The sequence below is a fragment of the Charadrius vociferus genome, unplaced genomic scaffold (genome assembly GCF_000708025.1).
Source record: "Charadrius vociferus isolate BGI_N301 unplaced genomic scaffold, ASM70802v2 scaffold475, whole genome shotgun sequence".
NCBI lineage: Eukaryota > Metazoa > Chordata > Aves > Charadriiformes > Charadriidae > Charadrius > Charadrius vociferus.
Genome location: NW_009648337.1, coordinates 83,049 through 96,906, shown reverse-complemented (window position 1 = coordinate 96,906; position 13,858 = coordinate 83,049).

The window sequence follows — 13,858 nt, the reverse complement described above, 5'->3', positions numbered from 1 at the left end:
CTAAATTATCTATGCAGCTGGTAGACAAATATGTCAACATAAACAGCACAGGGATTTGAAGGGGCTGAGATCTGAATCAGAACCACTACCTGAGAAATGCTTTCGTTACCTACAAGAGTTTAAAAGCATTCAGATCTTGTTTAAATACACTAAATATACTGGATGGTTCAAATCCTCCAGAGGCAGTTAATGGCCGAGTTCCACCGATGCAAACCCCATCAATAGACATGCTAGACACATTTCTCACTGTAAGGGATTATACTTTCTCAAAACTGAAATAACTCAACTGCTGAAACTGATTTTTTTAGTAGTTGTTTTAATATATTTTCTTTTCAAAACAAAATTTTGTTGGATCTTTGTTTCCACTGGATGCTGGCCGTCACTAGCTAAGTAATTCCAAATGAAGACCTGATTTCCTCATTTCTGATCTTCTGTATTGCTTGTAGTCTACAGAATTGCTATTCTTTACCCTCAGTCTTGACTGTAGGCATTCCATGTTCTGAGACTCAGCCCTCCTTTTGTCCACGACATCCCAGGAATGTTCTAAGGCATATCAGGGAAATCAAACCGGGCTGTCCTGAGGCTTCCCAAAGCCACGCATAAAGTGTACAAAGGTTCTTCATTCCAATAGTTGACTGGCTTCCAAATTTACTCCCAATGTGTTCTTTCATCCTTAGTTTATAATTTTAGCACTGATTCACTCCTGAAATGAAAACCTCTTAAAGAGCAAAGGCTGATGCAGATAAAACCCTCTGGGTTATGATCCATTCATTTAGAGCCAAATGGCCTGCTCGTTAATGTCATTTGCCTTATGACCAATTACTAGATATTTCCTTATTAAGCAGAAAATCACTTTTGCCCAGTGTTGTAAACTAGCTTAATAGCACTTCACCTTCTTATGCATCATAGCAGTTGGAAAAAGAAAATTGGGAACGTAGGGTTCATTTACTGGCTAGTTCAGCATTTGAGAAGGTCCTTTTCTTAAATTTTATTTTTAAATGAAAGTGGATAGTCAGAATGTTTGTCTTACCTCAGTAGGGACATTAAAACTGGAAGATGTCAGAGCTTTAGGTCTGACAGTCTAAAAGGATATTATACCTGAATGTCTTTGTGCTGTTGTTTTTGGGGTTGCAAGACTGAACCCACCATCTTGAGAGAAAGAAAAAGCTTTAATTCACCGGTTGTCTTTCTTGCCCTCACGCCCCTTTCCAAGCCGGGCCTGCAAGCTCTGTTCCATCTCTCTCAGTGCACCAGGCTTTCCTGGCTGCCTGTGGGGTTCTTGTAGTCCCTGAAGGACTACGTGGGTTTGGAAACAACCTGCTTCATCCAACTTTGAACATCCATGTTACACCATTCTTTTTTCAAATAAGGTCCTGTGATTATATGGCCTGTGCTATTCCTCTTGGCTGTTCTGGGAAATTGTCATTCTCATCTTTCCCAACCCCAGATCATGTATTCCCCTTTTTCCCTTGACACAGAAGAATAATTGCTCTATATTTTGAGTGTTTGCATGCAGCATTCAGTCTGTATTTACTAAATATACATATTCACACATTTAGACAACAGCCGCCTTTTCCTAGTTGAGCAAACAGCGTGCTTTTAGCCTCCTGTCCTAGAATATGTTCTTCGCACCCCTGAACTTCTACTCTCCTTTTTCTGTGCCTGTTTCAGTTTGAATTTTTCTTAATTCTGATACCTTAGGTGAGGGGATCCATACCCAATACTCCAGGCCCACGTGGTGCAGAAAATTGCCCCATCTTCCTGGGGCTGAACATGCCTTGACTCGTGTTCTAGGATTGTGTTTCACTTATTTCTGGCCACATCACCAAGCTTGCTTGCCGTCTTGTGAATGACAATTATGCCCAGGTCATCCACTGTCACTGCCAGCTGAGATGCTTGCACTTCACTGCAAAGTTGTTATTGTTATTGGTCCCTAAAAGTGTTCACTTTTTTACGTTGTTATTTTTTAGCAGTATTTCCAAATCTCTACCTCATCCTTTTGTTCTTGTGGAAGACACCCAGCTTTCCCTGTACACTGATACGGCCTTCTTTGGGCTGAAGCACAGTTACACTCTCACCTTTGTAGTTTGTGTTTAGGAGAATCGAGCCATTACCTCCAGTGAGATTGTGGTCTGCAGTAAGATAGCAAATGTGTGGTCAGAGGAGGTACCGAGAAGATCTCTGTAGTCGGTTACGAGTGTGAACTCAGTTACTTCAGATACGCGTGGACACTTCCCAGTAGCAGGTTACAGCTAATATACTCTCACAGTGGCTTTGAAAGAATCCTGTGCTCTGGACTAATCTATCTGATGGAATAGGATGAGTTTCAACTACTAAACCCTCCCTCCTGAGGCCAAACACTTTAAAGTAAGATCTGATGCAGATCCTTATCCTAGGACTGTCAATAATGTCTTCAGAGCACGTCACCTCTTTTTCCTTTCAAATGTAGCTTATTCATTTACTGATGTTTCCAAGTCAGCCAGCAGTTAATATACAATATTGTGTAAATTGGGTGGAGCTGATTTAATTAATAGATAGCACAGAGTTTAGTTAAAAATTTACATTGGTATTGCCAGTGACAGCATGCAAAAGTCATAACCAGGATCCCTCCCCCCTATGCACACATGCACAAATGAAGAATTTGGTTATAAATTTCCCAAAGATTAAAGTTGAGATTCTTTTTTGTGTGTCTTCTGACTCTGGAGCTTTCATGTTTCACACTTTTCTCCACTACTGTGAGCCCTAACAGAAACCTCCTTTGTTTAAATGTTAATTGAGATTCTCGCATAAGCTTACTTGGCTACAGGGCTTGCAACTTTTTAACAAAGTTGAACCAACAAAATCCAAGAAGATGCAGTGAAAATCATGAAATGTTACTTTTTTTTTTACACCCCCCCCCCCCCCCCCCCCCCCAAAAAAAAAATTGATCTTGGCATAGGTAGACTTGGAAATATTTCTCTCTCTATTTCTTGCCATGCCCAAAGATATTTCCCCTGCTGGTGATGCTTCTGAGTAATACATGGAGTGCTGCACAGTAAGAAGTTGGCCTACTTGGCAGCAAACAGTTGAAATGTGGGTTTGATGCTGCAAAGGGGTTTGTGCACACGGGCACTACCACCAACATGCAGTTGGGACTCCGGGGTTGGGTTTAATAAAGGAGATGCCGCCTGAATTGTGGTAGGACTGTGGTTTCCATTGTCCAGAGTCATAGGCTTTTGCATTCCTTATTGTGTTTATGAAAATTATTCGATGCTGTGAATAATTCAGGGAACTTCAAGATTATTGGGCTGGCTTTTTAATCTTGTGTTTTGTTTTGCTTCTAAACACATTCATTTTCAAACTTGTGGTTTCCAAATGGCAACAACTGTCATTTCTCTCAGGCATAACTCAATTAAGGGAAGTCTCATGACACTTCATATTTTTTGGTTTATATGTAGAATTTCCCTGTCAAGAATAATAACATTTTCTGGTGTGAGTTCTTGGGTTTGCAAAGTTGGAATGTGTTTTCTATGGGTTCTCATCATTTTTCATGCTAGGGTGAACGTTCCTGGTTTGCTCTTTGAATATTTGTTAAAGCAAACACAAAAAAGAGGTGAAAAGTTAATAAGTATAAAAATGGGAATGAATGTTACAAGGAATTTCCAAGTATTTGCCTGGCACCGGCTCTTGCACATCTTCTGCTTACGCCTGAACAATTGGTCTTACTTTAAACATTCACATTGGAGCAGCTGGATTTGTTATTGAACCAACTATCAAGAACCAAGGGATATGGCCTTTATCAAATTTAATAAACCTTTGAGGACTGCAGAAAGAATACACTTGTCTTTAAAGATCAGTCTGTTCAAATGAAAACTAAACAGAAACTCGGATCAAATTCTTGCTTGTAGATGCACTGTGAAAGCCAGCTGTTCGGTGTTTTGCAATAGAAATTAGTAATTTTAACAAAGCATTATATTTCTTTTGATGGCCTACAATGTTAAATCTCTTTCTTTTTTTTTCTTTTTTTTTTTTTCATCTCCTTTGACATGGAGATCAGAATCTGGCCTATATGTTGTAATATGGTAAGAGGAGTATACAAATACAAGCACGTCTAAATATGTGAATACAAGTCAGGCTATTAATTCAGAGAGCCTTGCCACATTTATTAATGTTCTATGTTATGAGATTAAAGCTATAACATAGAGTTATGTGAATTATAAACATCTCTTTAGCAAGTCATATATTAACCATAATAATTTTTAAAGGGTGGAGTGTAATTTATTGAACATTGTAAGAAAAAATAAGGTAAATGAGTTAGCTCAGGGGTGGGGCGGCAGCAAACTGCTTGTGGAGACTCTTACTCCCTGAGGTGATAGAGGTTAAATGCATTACAGAGCTTATAGGCTCGCTCCCTAGGGAGAACGGGGGCCAGACGTTTCTAGCTGACATGTCAAGGACACCGCACATTTGCCCTCCTGACTAATGGTAAGATACTGAGCTGATAGCAAGGTTGCAGCGGCAATTTTCAGAGAGAAAAATGGAACACAATAGGTGTCTCCTAATTAGAGAGGAGGGCAATATGCTGGGACAGTCTTAGCATTTCAGAGGTCCGCTAGCTGAAGGCATAGGGAGCCTAAGAGCACTAATGCATTCCAGCATTCGTCGCCAAGAAGGCATTTTAGGTGAAGTTTCCACAAACAAGCGTTCTCCAGTTTAACCCTTCAAAAGCAAAGCTTGCACGTCAAAATCAGGCCTGGTCCTGCACCATTGAAACCAGTGTGCTTCTAGCAACTGGTTATATAGACGGGTTTTCTCTTGTGAGTTTCCACCCTAAATCAGTAACTTAAGAGTGGTGGGACAGATATGTAGAAACAGGAGGGAGGGACACACTACAGTGATGGAGGGGGCATGTGTCTATGGATATACACATGAAAGAAGATGCCTGGGGAATGGTGGGATTACTGTGAAGGAGAGAAAGTTGTACGGAGATCAGAGTATAACAGTGTGTAGAGGGAGGATTTGGAGTAGGCGGGTGAAAGTGCAAGGAGGGATGGGGAACCAGGAGGGAGCAGCCCTAGTCAATCCCAGTGTTGTGACTCAAAACAAAAGTTATTTCACATTAAATTTGGGAACTTCAGACTCTTAAAAAAACCCTACCACCGATGTGGTGGAAATGGAGATCTTCTAGCTAGCAGATGCTGTACAGTAACACATTAATGAGGCTTGGACCTGGAGAAACAGAGCAAGCCAAAGCTCTGATTCCTAGTTGTAAAGCTATTTTACTGCAGCTATTTTAAGTCTCATCAGAAAGTGATTTGTTTCTTTTAATATCCTTCTAACATCAGAAAGTCCCAGGTACAGAGGGGATTACATAGGGAAGCAGATCGTCTCAGAATATGGAGCATGCTTAGGAGACTGGTACTTCTTCTTTATGAAAAATCTCTTGACAAGTTTTAGGCATTGTCCTGAAGATCTTGATGAGAAAATGAGGACGTAATAGATAACATGAGAAAAAGAAGCACTTAAAGATGACCAGCACTGTTCCATTATTTTCTGCTGCGCTAAGACAGACCTAACAGAGGAAGTGAGAGAGTGAAGGTGTGGGCTTTACATGTTGGCAAGAACTGGTTTTGAGCTTAGGTGTTTGGTAGCAGAGACGTGCAGAATGTTGCAATAGATCACACCGAAAGTTAGGTGAAAGGAAATGCTCCATTGATTTAGGTACGCGACACTCACACAGCAACAAAAAGCATATACCTGCTGCTCCTCTGCCAGGCTCCTGCCTCTCCAGCTACCTCTTTTGCCCAACAAGCCTCAAGAATGCACGCTCCCTTAATCCTCTGTTGGGGTGTTTGGGGCTTGGTGGAAGAAAGGACCTTTAGCAGAAGGAGGGAGGGTTGTTTGGAGAATGAAATTCAGTAAACTCCAACCTCCAAGTGAACCTGCTGGGGCTGATTTGCTGCCAGCCCCTGGGAACAAAACTGCAGCCCTCAGTTCCTGAATCCCATCAGCTCCCACAGCCTGGAGGGTTCACACTGCTCTATCTGGCACCTCTTCCCGCGTCAGAACAAGGCATTGTGTGTGCGATTTCAACATGCTTCTGGTTTTGTTCTAACTGCCAAGAAACACTAGTCGTGTTGTTATGAAATGATTGAGGAGTATTTGCTCATACAAATTATTTGTTTTAAGAGTTTAGTAATTAAATGTCAACACAGAGTGTTGGTGTCTAAAAAGCTCTCGGGTGAAAGCCCTGCTCTAACTTGAAACTATAATACAGTGTTTCTCTTCTCTCAAAACAGATTTGTTTGGAACACCCTATTCAGTAGAACGCATCTCGCTGTAACATGCACGGTCTTTGGCCTTCAAAGGCACCCTTGTGCAAAGGGCGTGTTGCATTAATTTGTTCAGCCAATTTAGGGTGTGTGGCATTAATTTGTTTGGCCAATTTGTTTAGAATCTGGCAGAGCATAGGCACCCAGTGCAATGTCTGTGCATAATACCTGTGTCATCTCTACACCAGATCTCAAGAGCAAGAGATTTACTGCGTGATGCCTGGCCACACCTTGAGTCCGTGCTCAGGAGAAACAAAGGTAGGAACTGAAGTGAGAAGGTGCTTGTTGAGGGCGAGTATGAAAATGCTTTTCATACTCTGAATGACTGATTTCCACACACACTGCCTGAGTTGCGGGGAGTAAGTTACGGTATGAGTGCCATTCACTGCCATCACCGGCTGTGGTCACCTGGGACGCAGCGGGTAACAATCATACCCGTGGGAAGCACCGCTCTACCTCAATGGAAAGCCACACGAGTCAATATGAAATGGCAGCCTTTTGGTACAATGCTGTGTAGCTCACTGCTGATTGCTAATGCTGTGCCCAACGAGCTTTTGATTTGCATAGAAATAGTTTATTTTAATCCCATATAATTTTGTATGATGCTTCCCTCTTATTCTTGTTTCCTGTAATGCTCAAGATGGATGGCAATGTACTTTCCAAAATATTTCTTTGGAAGGATCAGCTAGTTATAATTAAAAATTACAAAAGTGACCAAAGTATTATTTAAAAGTAAGCAACCATTGCTCAAAATCTGAGCACCAATGGACTTCAGTGGGAGCTTCCAGACCTCCAGCACTAGGCTTTACATTAAGCTGTTGATGAAAATTCTTGTCTTAATTTTTTTTCCTGAACAGGCATCAAGGCCTGGGATTAGAGCTGATGGGAAGGACTATAACATTTTCTATCTTCCGTTAAAAAATATTTTTCACAAAAGGCTACAATACCAGCTACTTTTCTTCAGAATTTAGGCTAAATGTCCCGAGACTTGTGCTGTCATTCTGGGAACAAACACATCTGTAGTCTGAGAAAGACAGGTAGTGAGGGCAATGATATCATGGCAGAGTTTTTGCTTGACTCAAGTCATATTTTTCACCCTCGGTGTCCACACCACTGAATTTCACAGAGTAGGTAAATGCAAGAAAGGGTATCTGGTCTAGATGTGTATCCATCTAGACCTTCATATACAAATATATATTGTGAGCTGCTGTCAAATAATGGAGTAGAGTGGGGATTTAGTGAAGTTTGTAAAGAAGTCCTTACGGAGTGCTTTAGGAAGACATGTGCAGAGTCGGCAGGGTTATTCACTGAGCACCTGGGAGTGAGGTCTCACTGAGATGCTAGTGACCGGAACGTGTGCTTTCCACAGTGTGTGTGAAATACCAAAAAAAGCAGGTGTGCAGAAATGCTCCCGTTTCCCAGAATAAGGCTGCACATTTCAGAGTGCGTTAAGGATACTAACGGATGACCTACAGTGAGCTATACGCTGTGCAATCTAAAGCCAAGGGCTTTATGTCAGGCTTAGAGATTTTGAATGGTAACACACTTTTCAAAGAACCTCAAAGTAATTAGCCTTTCGCTCCAAGTTGACACACTTACACTTTTAATATCAAGAATAAGAAAAAAGACTAAGGCTTCTAACCTCAAATCCGTAGCAGCTTAGGCACTTTCACCTCGCTGGTTTTGTTATGACAGCTCTTTGTTTGGCTGATAGTGAGTGTTGTTTTGAATAGAAGTGCTTTAGCTGCGTGCTTTGCTACTTTCCCGTAATAAGGGAGGACTTGGAGGTTATGCAGCAAGGTGCTAATTGACATTAACACTCAAGACAGGAAATGCTGACACAATTTAAAATTAACATCCTGTCAATATACTGCTGACCTGTGTTAAATGTGTGCTTTGTCAAACTTTCAGAATTAGATTTTAATACAGAAACAGTCTAATGCTGGGAGTATTGCTGGTCTTGAGAAAACTAAATTTAATACAGTGAGAAGTCACCCAACTCTTTTCCATTTTAGCTTACCTTTTCTCAAAGAGGGAAAGTTAAATTTTGCCCCTGAAGGTCAAATATATAAAAAGCAGTCTAAGAGAGCTAAAAATGATACCGTATTTGTTCATGATCAGTTACCAGAAGAAAGTGTCCTTCAGTTCTCGGTTTATTTCAAGAGTTGCCTTACCAATGACAATGATTCCTGGACATGGATTTTACAAAAGACTGTAGTAGATACATGGTATCTTGTACCAAACCCAGCTATCCTGGCAACCTGCCTATAAATTAAAATGAAAAAAAAAAAAAAAGGCTGGCAGAAAAAAAAAAAAAGCATACAGCAACAGACCATAGAAGTGGCTCCTTTGCAAATGCATTATTCATTCCAAAGCAGCTATGAGGATATTCAACTTCCTAATGACTCCTAGGGGAACTGGAGAAGGAAAAATGGTATCATGCCACTGGTTCTCAAAAAAAAAAAATAGTAACCAGGTGATGCGGTGGTATTTATCAAGTGTCATTAAAAGGTACACAAGTAATCTTAAAGCACAGTGCAGCTCTGGGATGGTGCTGTACTTTTCCTTTTATTTATGGATGATAGTAGCTAATTTCATCATGAACTGCCCCATTGACTGCTCTCTTGAGGAGCTCTGGTGGTACTTGCACAGCGAATGGCCCACTCACTAACTGTTGTATGGCTCTGAAGAAACAAATGGGGCTGTTCGCTATCAAGCAGGTCAGAGCCTTCTCTTTGGAAAGGTGGAAGGCACGAGTCGGAATAATGCCGAATAAGAGAAACAGAGCCTACTTGGGTGCGGTCTCATCTGTGGAGGAGGCTGTTTGCTGAACATTAATCAGAGGTTGTCCCAGGCGCTAGGAACAGCACGCAAAAAGGCATGATGCCAGGAAAAGGTGATGAAGAAAAAGGAAGCAATCAGAGAAAGATTGGGCTGCGTGGAAGGAGCAGGAGGTGGAGCAAGACAGTTTGAAATGAGATGTTGGTAAGGGCAGACCTGTGCAGGCTCAGGGAGTGTGGAAATGTTTCAGGAAGGTGGTGCAAGCTACATATCACTCCTGGCAAACTTTCTCTAAGAAAACAGTAAGTGGGTGGCCCGTTGCTATATGCACTTCCCACTGACGGTTCCTGGGAGCAGGCCAATATTGTGTGTTGCAGTTAAGGTTACAGCGAGACTGGAAAAATATTGGCTGTAGCCCTGGTTCTGCAAATTGTTTGCACAGGGCATCTATTGCCGTTAATAACTGAGCGCTCTGAAAGGCGGCTGTTTCAGATCTTGTGTGTGAAATGGTGGAAGGTGCTTCCACGGGGAGACACTGCTCTACTGGAAAGTGATTCTTTAGAGTAGCTGCCACATTAGGTGGAAAATCTCTAAAGCAACCACCACTGGGAGATCTTATCCCGTGTTACAAGGTACTAGTTGGGCTTGTAGGATGGCTGCTCTGAGCTGGGGCAGAAGAAAATGAAAATTTTAAATGGAACGTACGTTAGAGGCTTGGACCTTTTCTCTGAAATCGTTTGGCAAAGGATTCTCAGAGCAAAATAGTCACCACCAAATGGGCTGTGTTTTGCTCTGTTTCAGTCCCTTCCCACAAAAAATAAAGGATTCTTGTTTCCCATTTTTCTTGTACAAAACCAGAGCAATTTCTTAGTAAGGAGCTCAACTATCATGGTCACACTGTGCTCTTGGGGAGAAAAAAAATTGCCTTCCACTACAAAATGTTTACATTGGCTGCCGAGGTTTCTCCCGATTTCCTCTGTTGGGAATGAATAATTAAGAAGTGAACTGAGAGGTGAAAAAGGCCTCTATGTGTTTAAGTCTAATGTCACAGCTTTCCAAGGACAAAGCTTTTAGTACATAGAAAGGTTTCTCTGTCAAGCAGATGAATTCAATAGCTAAGCAAGATGCCAAGAAGAGGAGTCAAACAAAGCAGAGAATTCCCAGTAGGAAGCTTTTAGTATGCACTTAGGACAGGTATTGCATGAAATGGATGCAGAGCACACATATGTGGGACGCACAGGCAACACACATAAGGTGTTAATAGTCTAAGCTGATGCCAAGGAAGAAAAAGAGCAGACAGGGTCAGCTACTGTTTCCTGAGCTAAATGTTCCTTTTCTTACGGTGGTCAGAGCCAGGGGTAGTTTTACAATGTGCAAAACATGCACTTGTAATTAAAATGAAACTTACACTGACAGAGAAAGGGGATGGCAAATGTTGACCTCACATGTGGCATCTGTAGAGCATTTGGGGACACATTCTTTCAGCAAAAGTGATGTTGGCTTTTGATATTCTTTTTCAATAAAAGGTGAATGGGAATGAAGTCCTGTGTTAATTTGTATGCACTGCAGGAAGCCATTTCTCAGGAGAAGGCAGTGCTGATGCTACTTTGGAATAGAGAACTATCCCTGTATGTTTTTTAATTTTCCATCCTTCTATTTAAAAATAGGGGTGTTGCCATTGCTTGTAAACCGTGGAAATTAAAACAGTAAATAGGAGAAAAAAAAAAAACCAGAAAGGTTTTACTTATCTGTTCTGCTTGTTTTCTGCTGTTAGGCTTTTCAATACTGTGTTCACTATTTAGGCAGGTAGGTTCCCAGTCTAGCTTACTAACACATCTGCTCAAGTTTGGCTTTTAAATCCCTTTGGAAATCTGCCCTTTTGAAATAAGACTTAGAATAGGAGCCACTGAAAACTTTGTCCATTTTCAGACATACTTTGGCTGATATAGGTGAGCCTACAAAGAGAAAAGTGGGTAATTTCTGTGTCAGAACCAGTGTGCCACTGACCCTCCACAATGGTGGATGGAAAGGCAGGCCGTATGAATACGAAGGCTGAGATCCTCAGCTGCTGAGTCGTGGCTTGAGCTGTGCTTTTCTTCTTGCCTGGGGGAAAAATCTCTCCCCTGGTCTTTTGAATTTAAGACTCTCGGGGAGGACGGGAAAGTCTGCTTCCAGCCCTCCTAGACTTTTTAATCTCCCGCACTAACCAAAGAATCAACAAGTATATCATCTTCCTTGCAGTGAGATAAGATCCTGTAAGAGGCAGAGTGCTCTGCCTTCCAACAAACTCATGCATAATAGGTTAATTCAGAGCGTGCAGATATCTGTGCGTGTTGGGCAAATGGAGAGCTGGGGGGATTCTTTTTATTCCTGCCATTCTCTTAGCGTTGGCTAGTGAGTGCAGGTTGAACGTATGACTTTACATTGCGGAGCACCTCTCCATCACCCGGGCCTTTTGTCAATTCACCAAATGTGACAATTACAGCATTTCAGAGATGAGACTTTCTAATCCTATTACTCATTCATCAACCTGCGGATGATAGCAGAAGCCAGATCGAACAGTGCCAAAAGAGCAGTGAGGAGACTTCTCCAGTGCTGTGAAACTAGGCTTAGCTCAGGCACAATAGGTGTGTAATTTAAGGTTTTGTTGAGCTGAAATCCAATCACATACTTGACTGGTAGATCACAGAAAGACACAGACAAAAAGAATGAGATAATTCTACCTCACACAAACACTTGAATCCGGCTTTGACTTAATAACAAGTGTGTGATCAACCTTACACCGTTTCTTTCTTTTTTTTTTTTATTTGAACCTAGAGATGGGATGGCACTGAAATACTTTACCTACTTGGATATCAGCCAATAATATTAAAAAAAATCCCCAAACCAAACAACAAACCACTAGAAGGAAACGGAGGAACTTGCTTAGACAAATAAATGGAAAAAGCACAGATGCTCATTATGTGAAAGATAATATGAAAATGTAACTTCTGGGCCTAGCTCAGTGCTATCTTGTCAGCATCTGGTACCTATTGCTTTCCCAAGGATGGAGCGGATCTAGCAGAAATATGAGGAGAACAAAGCTAAAGAAGTTAAACCTTGACTATAGAAGGAAAATGTATACTGTGAACCTTACCGCGCTCCCTCTCTTCCAACTGAAATACGCCTTTTACTTTGTCCTGTTTCCACCACATGCTGCAATTGCAAGAGGAATGGTGGGAGCTCCTGTGGGGGGGTGAGGTGGGTGCAGAGGTGCTGCAGCCGTGTGCAGGGCAGTGGGGACATGAGGGGGAGGAATGAGGGTCTTAACCACTATCTTTTGTGGAAACAGGAAAGCAGATTCACTCTAGTCTGTGTTTAGAGGTAGCTTTCCATTAGAATAGTGTGTTAAATTGTCTTGTAAAAGAGTGTATTCAATACAGCCTACTCTAGGAGTGGCCTTTATATATTAACAAAACAAAATATACAGCATGTAAGTTAAAAGCTTTGGTAGGAAAACTCTCTGCAATAGGAACATTCTCATTTATGTCTATCACTTTCATCAGTGCTGTTCTTCCATGTAGTGTAGTTGGCCAGAGAAGCTGGACTGCTTCTTCCAAACTTCAAAAACCACTTTTCCATAGTTTTGGTGTCCACCTCGAGCTTTTTGAACTAACAAGTTCAGTGGGAGTAACAGTGCATGAAATTTGGTACTAGCTTGTAGGTGTCATGAGCTGAACACTCAGAAATACAGAGACCCCAAACTAGAGGAGAAATTTAAAAAAGATGAGTGCAAACTCACTGCTAGGAAAAATAGCAGAAAGGTTTAATGACTCAGATCTGACAGAGGAGCAAGTGCTCTAGTATAGTGGTTGAAAAAGTAGGGTTTTTTTAGTTTGCAGATCAAGAAATGCCTTCGAGCCACATGACTTGATATGTAAGGCTCTAAATGCCTTAAATCCAGTTACACGAGCATTGGGTCACTAACATGCAATCAGCACGATGGCAGCCCACGAACGTGGGCAGGGCACAACACATGTGGAAGCCAGCTGTCAGAGCTAATCTGCAGCAACAGGTAACACTTGCACTGTCCTTGTGCCAAAACAAAGGAGCCAAGCCCTGGTGTCAGTAATGCAGTGACTGGGGGGAAAAAAACCAACAAGAAGCTCAGAGAGATAAAAAGGAAGGGGAATCCTGGGGGTCAAAGAGTTAAAATGCAGTTTAAAGCTTGGCATTAGTCATAAGAGACCAAAATCCAGGCAATGTTTTGCTAAAGAAAAAGTAAATAAATTACCAGTTTGCAGGATATTAGAGTAAAAAGCATACAGAAACAACATCAATAGAAAGATATTTTGTTTTTTAAGTGAATTGGTGGAGGGAAATCCCACAGCAATGAAACTCATATTCAAACATGACAGAGAGAGAGAGATTTTCAATGGTTTGTAGGAATATGAGGAGATTGAGATATGTTCCAAACAGAGGGGGAGGGAAAAGAAGATATCCACAACAGTATAATCTGAAAAGCTCAAATGGAGTCTAATGTGGTTCCCAAACTGCAGAGATCTCATAAACACAGAGATTTCATTCAGCAATATAAACTCTGACATTTGACCAGACAATTGCCTTGGGGGCATTAGCTAAAATAGCCTCAGCTTTAAAATTGAAATATGAACTTCTGAAGGCTTTGGTAGTTGCTTTCCAGTGTCACTGAGACTACCAATATGAATAGTGGCTGCTGGATATATCAGCATCCCTCATTTAGGAAGAGGCTGGCGATTTTGGTTGTG